This window comes from Astyanax mexicanus, chromosome 22 (assembly GCF_023375975.1).
Source record: "Astyanax mexicanus isolate ESR-SI-001 chromosome 22, AstMex3_surface, whole genome shotgun sequence".
In the NCBI taxonomy this organism is placed as follows: Eukaryota; Metazoa; Chordata; class Actinopteri; order Characiformes; family Acestrorhamphidae; genus Astyanax; species Astyanax mexicanus.
This window is the reverse complement of record NC_064429.1, coordinates 24,026,173-24,039,162: the sequence shown is the minus strand read 5'-3', so window position 1 is coordinate 24,039,162 and position 12,990 is coordinate 24,026,173.

Sequence of the window (12,990 nt, the reverse complement as noted above, 5' to 3'; positions counted from 1 at the left end):
TGCAAAGAAATCAGGATTATATTTACAAAGTTTTAAGAGTTCAGAAATCAATATTTGTTGGAATAACCCTGTTTTTTAATCACAGTTTTCATGCATCTTGCCATGTTCTCCTCTACCAGTCTTACACACTGCTTTTTGATAACTTTATGCCTCTCCTGGTTTTCAATTTGGTCAAATCAATGAAACTCATATTTTTTAAGTGGTCTCTTATATTTTCTTATTATTTAGCTTAAATAAGAATATCTTCAACTTAGACTCAAACAAAAAAACCCATCCTCCACTGGGCCTCATCACAGAAGATAGCGGGATTATGATAAGTAGGAAAAGTGAGATCAGGAGCATTCCACACATTACTAGACCCTGTGCAAGTGTGGGCTTTGAGAAACCCTAACCCTCCCCCAATTAAAACAATGCACCAAATTAAACCCTTTTTTTTACTCTGGTCTTGTTGAGTTGAGTTTCACTATTTCTACAGACTCCCGTGAGATACCCTATGATTATATCAAGAGGTAGATCATCTGTGAGATAAGCCAACAACTCAACAAAGTCAAAAATCTGTCTGTAGTCAAAACAGATCTGCTCATACACCTTGAGTACACACGGACATCTGGAGGCGTGTTATTATTTTGTAGGTGGTCTTATGACCATATTAGGAACATATTAAGTGAATGGTGTCTTTGACAGTCAACGCTATATTATCCTCTGATTGGATAATCATTTCATTGATGATTTTGTTTTAAATTGTAAGTAAAAGTAAAAAAGTTACTTAACCTAACAGATGCAGTGAGTAGCTTTTTATTTGTTAAACAACCACGTCAAAAACACATCCTGTGGATGTGGAAAAGATGTTAATTCAGTTATTGGCATGTAAGGAGATGCATTAAGAAGAAATGTGTCTGGAAAACAAATCTGTGGTAAAAACCAATCCAAATCCAAACCAGTTGTATTTTATTTCCTCTTATGTTACTGGAACTGAAATATGAATTTTAATACATGCAAACTACAGCTTGTACAGTCTGGTAGTTATGTTGCTATGGCAGTAGTAGAGCGCAGTTTGAAAAGCTTGATAGGTATCTACATTATGTTGGCATTTTAATCTTTCTATATCATCTGAACACAGGAGCTACTCTTTAAAGTATTAATTTATTATGATAAATTTGAATAAAGTCACTGTTTTAATGCTATTTAAACAGGGCTGTAATGGTGCACAAAAGTTACAGCTTGGTTTGCATTGCTGTTTGAACAAACAAGCACAGGGAAAAAAACTTAAAACCTTTATGTTCATTTAATTTAAACAGACATTTTTACAAGTAATAGTTTATTGCACATAGTGTCATATAGTATCCCCTGAGATGGTTTAAAGACTTAACTTCCTGCAACTAGTCAGAAAGTCTGAACCATCGAGTAACGTGCTTTCACACCTCTGAGGAATTGGACCATGCGTGGTTCAGTAGATCCAGATCAAGACCACTGTGGTTTGAGGCCCCTTTCACACCTGCTACTTCCGAAAAGTTTAAAAGTCCAAACCAAACTAGCTTGATGTAAAAGCAGCCTAAGAGATAAATAATAAAAAAGGATAAAAAAATTAGTGAGACACTCTCAATACAAACAGCACCAAGATGGAAAAAGACCAGACAGGAAAGAAAGCTGAGGGGTAGGGACAAACAAGACTACAGTAACCACAGCATTACACAATGACGTGGGTGTACTAGGAATACGACATAGAAGGCCTTACCACACAGTGAACAGGGCAATGATTATATGGTAATGATCAAGACTGGCTGTGTCTGGCTACAATTGTCCATGCAATAGACAATCAACTTGAGTAGTAGAAATCACATTTCAAGTCAATGTAGTGCTAACTACTTCTATGAAACTCATGGGACACATTACTAATCCCATGTCCCAGAAAACATATTGGAAACTGGGCTATTGTAGGAGCAGAAATTAGAACAATACCCAATATTTCTAGCATGTAAAGGCTTACTCATATGAATTTAACCACTTCAGCCCTGCACTTTTTACTTTTTAGTGCAATCTTCACTTCTAAGACTTTAAAAACTACTTTGAATAATTTGATAAATATTACCACATATGCAGTAGTTGTGTGTGAGGTATTTTGGCCCCACATACCAGCCCCAGGGTTTTAGAGGGTAAATTGAGTACTGTTTACTCTTAAATCATCATTAGATTCTGTTTAACAGGTAAGTAATGAACACAAACACACACATTCCAGCAGTTTAACTAATATAAGGTCTATCCGGTTGTGCAGTGACTGTGTGCGCATGTGATGAAGCTCTGAGTTCACTTTTTGGGAATGAGACAGAAGAAGCTCTGTTTGCAGCTGGCCCCTCAGTTTACACTCTGAAAGTAGGACAATACTGTCCTCTGACTTTTCATTGCGAGTTTGCAGACTCAGCTTTAAAGTGATACTCCATACTCCTTACTGAGCACACCCTGTAAACCGTTAGAGTGTAGATAACAAGGCATGATCATATCAGATGTGGAAATATTTTATAACGTGATTACTTGCTATATCAAACAGCTGGAGGTCATAAATATCAATAGCAGTAGTAGCAGATCATAAAAAAGTATGCCATAAGTGCATGATAATGTGCACATAATGAGGCAATAATGACTAATGACAGTAGAAAGCGCAAGTGTAGGCCTGTCAATAATTATGATATTGACTTATTATACAATATATAAATATGACCTCAATAAATTTAGCTGATCTCAATATTGCCCTTAGTGTTTGCTTAAGTAGTGTGTATTGTAGCTGTGATGTGGATTTTAGCCAGCTGTTAGCGCTGTTCTGTTCTTGTCTCAGCTATGTAAACCAGGGATTAACTGCCAGAGTTTAACCACAATAGTATCAAATGCAGTTTTACTGCTGCTGCAGTCTTTCACATTGGTTGTTAATGTGGTTCACATTAATACACATTTGCAGCTTGTATTCTTATGCAGGACAGTCAGAAACTGTTTCTGCCTTGCAACACATTTGTTTTGTGTCCATTGTAAAACAATAAGTGCGGGGAAAAGGGAACTTGACCTCTCACATGGCTACAAAAAGCTAATAAATGAGTCAATGAACAACTAGTTTATATCTAAAGACAATAAAGAGATCCAGAGGTCCAGTTGTGTCATTTTAGTTAATGTGGACATTGAAGAAATTTGCTGATAATCTACTTTACCTACTAATACTAGCTTTTTTTGTTAGCTTTTAATTGTCTTATAAGTTGCCAAATTTTATATTTAAATTTCAAGGACACATTTCTAAAAAGTTGCCACAAGGGTTTTTGTGAAGCACAATTTTGTTTTCATGAAGAACTTTTTATGTAAAGTTAATTAATATAAATGAACATAACTATCAAAATTTTTGTCGCAATTTACTCATTATAAGATGCATTGTCATCTCACCAGACTATTCAGTCCATTAGCTGAAAGACCTGCCTAGCTGTGACTAAAATGCAATTCCTTCTCCCTTCTAGTTCCTAGTATTGCGCTCTATAGGGAGGGACTGTTTACTTCACTTAGGGAATTTTCACACCTAATGTTTGTTTGCTCTGCTTTGAATCAGTTAACCAGTTTGCACATTTGGAGCATTTTAATCTTAATTTGGTTTGTTTATACACATAAAAAAACCCAAGTGCTCCAAAATGTGTCCCAACAAACCATGTAAGAATGTTTTCTTAACTGATTGGTAATAGCTGTCTGGGTAAATACCGGAAGAATGTGTGTTCTGATCTAGTGCAGATTTCTGTGCAGTTTAACATGAAGCAACAGCATAGATGATATTTGTTCATAGCTATAGTGAAATCGGGGCAATGTACCAGGTAAAACTACACCTGAGCAGCAGTTTAGCTCAAATATGCAGAGTACAGCTGAACGTTTATTCGGATAGAGGTCGGATCATGTTCCCACCACAAACCAACCACTCTAGAGTGGTTGGGACCAGACTGAGACCACATCCAATTGTGAGGTTGGTAGTTTTAGTCCACACCCTAATGAGTTATTGTACTTACATCTGTCCAGACCAATCAAATCAAGGGTGAAAATGAACCAGAGGCTGATTTAACCAGATTAAAAAAAGGCAGTTCAGCTTCGCCTATTGAAACTGAAGTGATAAGGAGTGTTTCAGCACAGACTGTTTTTTGAATAAAGCACAGTAACTAGCAACACAAAGTGTTGTTTGGAAATATGCACACACACAACAGGTATAAGTGGACCTTTTTAATAATATATATGTAATCAGAACACATTAACACATACATCAATCTTAAAGGCACAGCTTGTTCAATGGAAATGAATAGAATACAAAAACTATATCAGCTATAGGCCCTTTAAAAAAACACTCCTGCTTTGGTAAAAGTAGACCCAAAACATTCTTAAAATATAATAGAAGGCTATCCTTTGGCTTGAGTTAAAAGTTTGTTTGAAGTCAAATAAAGTCTTTTTCTAAATACAGGGAAATGGTATAAATTATTGTCTATGGTAATCGTCCAGATGCAGCAGACAGAGATTAGGATAAGAAACACAGAAGTATTGCTTTTGAGTCCAGCAGAGTTTGCTGATTTCTCTTCTTTGACACACCCACCAGACCTAGCAATTAGCAGGTGGGTTGAATCAGGTGTGTTTAAGCAGGTCTTTCAGGGCCCCACCCCTCCTTTCATAATCATTCATTCAACAGGGCTTTATTTATCATTTTTAAAAAGTACTTCAAGGAACTCCTTTTGGCCCCTTTTTGTTCTTGGCTTAGATTTACTGTTCTATGCACAAAATGTCATCGATATGGAGCCTTTACACTATGTGGAGGAGGTTCTTCATACTTTAAAATATTCATCAGACAGACTCCTAAACTTTTATTAAATGGTTTTAAACGTTGTTAGTGGGCTTGGGACTGGAGAGCCGTTGGTTTAATTCCCTGGTTGGCAAGAAATTAAAGTTTGAAGCACACCTCAAAATGCAGGTGCACTTGATTAAGGTCGTTAACCCCCAAGTGCTCTTGCAGTGCAAAAAATTAGCAAATATGTCCTTAGTAAGATTTCTTAAAACAAACAAAATATCAAAGTATCAAAATCCTTGAAGTAAGATTTAAATCAATTACAAATCCCTGATTTTATATCATCTATTTGGAAACAAGAATTAGAGTAACATTGCATGATAATTTGGAGTTCAAATTACTTAAATAAGGGAAGTAAATAAAGCGAGATTGATTTAAGGATGAGGATCCTAACATAAGCTAAATAATCTTACACTCATAATGTTTAATAAAAGAAAATTAATTGTCTTGCATTTGAATATTAAGTATAGTTGCATTTGCTTAGATTTTGTGTTTTGCATTGTGGGGGAGTAGGCTGTCTTCTCTGTGTCCTGTTCACTGTGAGTGTCCTTTTTACAGCTACAGTGTAAAAAGTGTACTTGTAGCCATTGTGTAGCTGCAAAAGGACATTAGCACACTGAAGTCACTGTGATGTGAAATCCAAATAAAAAGATTGTAATTTAGAGCATTTATTTGTAGAAACAAAAAGACGCAGAGATTTCAGACATCAACTAATGCAAAAATAACCCTGGTTTTTAATCACAGTTTTCATGAATCTTGGCAGGTTCTCCTCCACTAGTCTTATACATGTTTTTGGATAACTTTATGGCACTCCTGGTACAAAAATGTAAGCAGTTCAGCTTGGTTTGATAATTGTTGTGATCGTACATCTTTCTCTTGATTATATTTCAGAGGTTTTCAATTTGGTAATCCTTTTTTGTTACCTAATATAGCACCTGGTGTTCTCCAGACATGTTAGCTAGCTCCAGTAATGCATTGTGCGAATCCTGCAGGGCTATAACAAAGAGTAAACACTGATTTTGTTTATAAACAGGTTTATTGGGAAGTTATTATATTATAAATGATTTTATAGCTTAGAGTCTTAAAGTACATAAAGCTGAAAGTCAAAGCTGGCAGCCTGTTAGCAACTCATAACCACTTACAGCACATTTTCTCCAAAATGTGCTAACTATACTTAATTCCTTATTCCCTAATAATGAAGTTGACTCTTGTTGGGTCTTCTGGCCCCAGTGTGTTGCAGCCTGTTACATCCAAAAAAGTTTGTCACCCCTATGTAAGAGTAAGTAACAGACAATGGAAGCTAGCAGTAACTGGAAAATGCCCTAACTTAACCTTTCATTTCTCCTTTCTCCTGCTGATCACAGGACTTGCTCACGTAGCCATGCTTAGCTCACAGGCGGCGACAGTCTATAATGCTTTCATTGGAACTATTAATGTTCCCCAAAATAAACATGCTGCATTATGGACGTGTCTTCCCGCACAGGCATGTGTTCTGCTACCGCAATTACGCCCACTGTGGCAAGGCTAGCAGTTTTTCTGTCAGGGATTAGCACTCTGCACTTACTGTATGCGGCGTGATGTGTGTCATGTTGAATGATTTCGACAACTTGAAAAGGGTGAGGTCAGGCATCCAGCAGTCAGAGGACCTGAACTAAAGGGTCATGGGTGTGATCGAAGCTCATAACCCGCAGCTAGTAAAGTTGCTAAAGCTCTTGAGAAAGATATTAAACCTGAAGCTGAACTGCCTCAGCTGTGTTTCACCTATATGATGCTATAATCATAAACTGAGGATAATGCTTCTGTGGAAAACACTGTCTTTTCACAGTGCTGGGTGATAAAGCTTCTATGTCTGTGTGACTATGTGGCAGAACAACACTGACATTTTAGATTGTAAATATTATTAGTAGTATCAAATATTAACATTGGGTTATTTGTTGTTTTGCCTGATTAACATTTGCAGTGTTGTTCAAGGTTTTGATGTAGTGGTGTTAAACATTAAAGCAGCATTTATGTGGCAGGCTTACCTTAAAATAAAAGCTTAAAACAGCTTTTGTTAACTTTCCACTAAACTTTATTAGAGCGAATAATATTCCATTGTGGCCTTCCTGGGCTTGACAGGCTGATAACAGCACTATTTAATGTAATGTAATGTAAAATGCTGTGATATTATTCTACTGTCTCAGCCTGCATGCTTATTTTACTTACAGTAATCGTTCTTTATTTCTCAGCTTGTCCAGAAATGCATGTGTAAACTATGTCTTTCAGTGGTGGATCAAAGCACAAATAATGCTTTCCGACTGAAGGAGGAAGTACCAAATCTCACGTAATGCTGTTTTAAATGGAAAAAGACCAGAAAACTGTGTTTGATGATTTTAAAGGTTTATATAATAATTTAAATTGATGTTGCTTTTGTTTAGCTGTTTCAGGTAATATTTGATCCCATTCCTTCTGCAAACTTCTTCCCCAGAAATGCCATTAATATGTCAGCATGTGGTTTTGCATTGTCTTGTTAAAAAATACTCTGATGTCCCCTGAAATGCAGCTATTTCAGATGTGTATCTAAAATATCTTGATACTTTTTTACATTTTTCTAATTTTACCGTATTTTTGCACTTAAAATGCTTTCATTTTCTTAAAATCAAAATCAACAGTGCGCCTTATAATCCAGTGGGATTTATTTATGGATTTTACCAGTCAGGTTGTAAGTAGCAGTAAAGCCACTCCGCTGAAATACAGTGTTATACAGGAGTTTCAGTTTAGTTTTCCAGCAGTATTAGCATTAACCGCTAACCATGCTAAGCGCTAGCTCTTTTGCCATTCATTCGGAGGTGAGTATTATTGACCTGTAGCCTGCTGCTAACCCCAGCTAGTAGTGCTGGAGCAGCATTAGCATTAGCATTAGCCACTTAGCACTAGCTCTTTTGGCATTCAGAGGTGAGTATTATTGACCTGTAGCCTGCGCATTTACCAATATCTCCCTGGCTTACCAGGATACTCAGGGTTCCTCAGTGTAGCATCGTCAGGCAGCATTAGCTGCTAACCGTGGCTAGCCTTAGTGGAAAATTTGGAAATCTGAGCTTACTGTACGTAAACAGAAGCGCTTTACTCACCCAAATAAACAGTTTTCAGGAGAGAAATCTGTGTAGAATAACATCCCAGCAGTGAGACCTGCTGAATTAGAAGAAAAACATGACGACCCCTGTTCCTTACTAGTGTCACATAATGCACCTTATAATCCAGTGCACCTTATATATGAAAATAGACCAGAAAATAGACATTTATTGATAGTGCACCTTATAATCCGATGCGGTATCTGGTAAATATTATTAATATTGCTCAACCCTGTAACTTCCCAGACTAAGTATTTCCAGACTGGTTGCTCAAACAGAGACTCCTTCCTGCTATTTTTGCTGCAGCTGATTCAGACAGAAACTTCACGCTGCATAGAAATGAATCTGTTCACCTAAACACTTTCTCTCACTTTGACTTCTACTGTTAGCACTTTCGGTTAGTCCTAATTGAACTGTCTGTTCAAGGATAAATTTTAGAGATACATACTGCAGAAATGTGCATGAAGAGAGAGTAAAGTTGTAAATCAATTTTTGTTTCATACGGAAATACCTCACTCGCTGAAGCAGCTCATCAGAACACACGGCTGGTCTGGCTAAAAGATGGAGTGCACAGAGGAAACCTCAACAGAGTCAGGATGTTTTTTTGCCGGCTTTGTATAATGGATTGCTTTTTTGCTTGTTTTTTACTTCTGTTTTTCAGTTGTTGTTTTTTTTAAGTCTTTTACTGAATCTCCAGACAGCCTAGTTATACTACATTGCCAAATATAATATTTTTAAAAGAATAAAATGCAGTATATCCTATTTAATTAGACTATTCAACTTATTTTATATATTTTATATAATTTATATGCTTAAGCTATATTACAAATATATTGCAAAACGAGCTACATCTAAAATATTTTAATACAAGAGCAAATCTTTTAGTCAAGCCTGCAAGCAACTACCTATTATCTGCAGGGTGAAATCACTTCAGAAGAATACCACAATTAATTGAGTATTTTGCCTTGATTATGATTAATAAAATATTATTTTAATGATTGAAGGACACAGCTTTTTTTGTACACACTGTTTAGGTTGCTCAGTTGACTCAAGTTGAATGTCTAGTCCCAGAAATTTGATTCTTTGCCTTTCAATATAGCGATTGTGTTCAATCATATCTGCAAATCCAGCAATGAAACTTGGTGGGTAGTGTCGCTTTTGTTTTGGTATAGAGAAGGAGGTACTGTGGTCCATGTCAAGATAAACAGGTTGTTGTCTCACATCATACTCCCAGAAGGCCTGGTTTCATGGTATGGGGTGCAATTTCCTTATTTTTACTCAATAAATATGACCAAGAATTGCCTATGTCAGCCTATTTTTTAATTTATGTAACATGTTTTGTTCCTGGTAACCTTTATTTTCCTTAAGAATAACATTGCTTCTGGATACAACCGTTTTTACAACATTTTCTTTGAGGATGAATAAACTATATATAATTATGCAGATCTTTTATGAAGAAAATTAATAGAAAAATGTATGTATCGTATCTGCAAGGGCCGGTGTGGCTGCAGGTTTTCTTGCTAGACAAGCAGAGGCACATACTATTAGTTGTTTGATGACTGACTGACTGATTAAACAAATGGAATCCGGTGTGCTGCAGTTGTTTGCTGCGGGCGGCCCTTTGCAGAAAAGACTCCATACTGTATATGTGATTGTATTAACCCTGCAGAACCAGCTAAGCTGTAAAGTTGATTAATTAGATTTTTTAATATATTTGGACCTAATAATCAAGAATCTTCTGCATGTTATCTTGCTAACTTTATGTCTATAAATGTGCAACACTCTTCAGGGGACAACCCTTTGGCACATTCATGAGAGTAAACACAAATTAAATGTATTTGCTCTGCGCAGGCACACTCCTAAGACTAACTTGTCAGGACAATCAAAAACTTGACTGGTGGTGTGACTTTTCCAATGAGCCATGTGTGTGTATCAAATGTGTATCCTGGATACTGCTGCTCTTTAGACTACGTAGCTAACACAACACAGAAGAATGGGCATTGTTGAGAAAATGTATGCGTTTGAAATTGTGTGACCAGTCAACACACCCTAAAATCATTAGTGTCACTACACTGACCTTAATGACTGTAATAAAAACATAATATTGTGTGTGAAATATTAGCCAGAGTCTAGATTAAAAACTGATTAAAAACAGTTTAAATACTGGTCAAAGTGATAGCTGTAAATCTTGTACAACTGACAGACTGTTCCTAGAACAAGTACTAGTGTGACTGATCTGCTTATTCCAGAGTTAAAGACTGACAGCAATGAAACTTGGTGGGTAGTCTTACTTTTGTCTCGAGCAACAAATCCGTGTGTGGAGGTGTGGAGGCACTGTTGGGGGAGGGGGAGGGGCAATTTCATACAATGCCAGATCACCTTTGGTCTTCGTTATAAGTATTTGACAGCCAAGCAGTATATTAATTACATGCTATTCCAATAGACAATGCTCATCCACATACTGCCGCCATGCCAAGATCTTGCCTTAAAGGTTTAAAGACACAGATACTATGCTATGGCCATCAACAATATCAAGAATATTCAAGCTGCATAGAATGGATTAACACTGGACACCATTAGGAACCTCTACAACTCAACAGGATTACACTCTACTTGCATCTGTATGTGTATCTCAATAAATATGACCAGGAATTCCCCATAGCAGTTATAACTATAACTATAGGACCTATAGAGTGTTCTGTATACTATTATGCAGATCTTTCATTAATAAAAATTCATAAAGAGCTACAATACACCCTCAGGAATAACTGCAGCCTGCAGTCGTGGAAGAGAAAAGCCTTGCACAGCTCAAGAGAATCTCCATGTGTGGGAACATTTTCCCCAGAGTGAGAGTTTCCCCTATTAAAGCAGCCGTCAGGGAAATTAAAGGCCTGTACGCCGCTGTTAAACGCTTACACCGTTCTACCCCCGGGGCTCAGCTGAGACAGGTAGACGGTTCCTGCTGGCTGGAGCGGGGATGGAATTCCACTCCCAGCCAATCCTGCTCTGCTAGATTTGTCAGGCCATGTGATATAGCAGAATTCAGGGAAACCAGGACCTGCAGACAAAAGACAAATCAGTTATGTAAGGCAGCTCAACACAAAGGACAGATTTTCCCTTTGATCTGATGGGGTTAAGAGGTGCATTGAGAGAATGGACAGTAATTAGGTTACCAGCAAAGAATCGCAGGAACCTTGCTTTTTTTCAATAGAGATTTTTAATAGTATGTTGCTTATTGCAAACAAAAACACTCGCCATCTAAATGGAGATGTTAATGGATGTATCTCCAAAAAAAACTAAAAAAAAAAGAAAGAAAGGTGACGTTCAATGGAAATCAACATAAAAATATTTTATACCAAATTTTTTTGGACGATTTCTCTTAAATCACCCAGATTTGCCCAAGAAGTCTTTAGAATTTTCTATATTTCTGCATAAAATTCCTAGAAGTCCTAAAAGAAAATAAATCAAACAAATAAGACTTGCAATATAAGACTTGGTTATTTATTATTTAAGAAAAATTATCCAACATTTTCAAATATGAGCAACCTTTGATTATTGTCGCTGTCCAGTGGAAAACATGTTTCTCCAAAACAACAACTTTACAGGAAAGGGATAAAACCTTCTTAACTTTCAAAGGAAGTCAATGTAAAAAGAAGTTATTTTAGGTACTTTTGAGAATTTCTATTGGTCCATTACTTAAAGAAATGTTGATACAGTTTAGGGGACAGTTTGTGTGTTTAAATTTTGTAGTAAACTAAAAATCGACAAAAATGGAGAGACTTGTTTTTTGAACTGCATACACAGAAATAGCGTGTCACACATATGTAACACATGGCAACATGTCAGATGTGTCAGCATGGAGTTGTAGAGGTTCTTAATGGTGTCCTGTGATAATCCATCCGCTGCAGTTTACACATTCACATTCATAATCTGCAGGTTTTGCTATAGATGTGTAATGCTTTATAGTGGACCTCATTAACATAATTTTGGGCTTTAATAAAGACCACAGGTGATCTGGACTTATACAAAATAGCAACCCATACCATGACATCAGGCCTTCTGGACATAGGATGTGTGATAGGATTTGTTGGTTTTCTCCACCAAGACAAAAGCAGGACTCATCACTGAAGATGAGCTGCTGCCTGCTGCCATTCTGCTTTGCCTTCTAAGAGAAATGTGAAGAAAGGAAATTAGCAATATGCGAAAGTCTAGGCACACATTAGCATACAGTATATAACCTCTTATTCTCAGTGGAATTATTAGCAGTTCCTGGCTTTTTTCCTCACCGCTTTGCATTTACTATGTATTTCCGGAATATAAATCCTTAGGGTGTGATATAAGTTCAAAGAATTTTAATCACGTTTTAATCACCTTTAAACCTTTGAGTTCCTTAAAAAAAAATCCACGTCATGTGAAACTTCAGTGAACTGACTTGATTTTTTTTCCAGAACAGTCAAAACCACAAACTGTTGCAGAACCTTTATGGGGAGCTTTCTCACTATAGCTGTTACATGTGTCGCTGTAATTCTCAGAGCATTGTGCAAACATTTGAATTAGTCACATGAGAATCATGCATAAAGCTTTCTGGAACATTAGTGCAGCTGAGCTTTGGCAGTGTTATAGTTTCACCGTCTGGCCTGCTGCACTAGACACTGAACAGCCTCCAACCATCTCATCTTCTGGCCTCATCTGAAAGCTTTTCCACAGCTGGCACTGTTCCTATCTACACAGACCTGCAGGGAAAGCTTAATTGTCTCTTGATCTGTGTTATGAACTCCATAAAAATGGAATTGTATGGGAATCCTTTGTCTAAGCTTTTGTCTATTTAGCTGTTGCCTTTTTTCATACAGTAGATAAAGGATAAGAATCAGAATACTGTTCCTAATGGCCCTCAAGAAGACTTTCAAGAAGATGACTTAAGGTTTTTAATTCTCTTGATTATTCATTATATTATTAGATATTTTCCCATCTTTATCACTGTTTATTTTATATTGACAAGGTGGACAATTTAATGATTTGTCATTTGATAAAAACGTG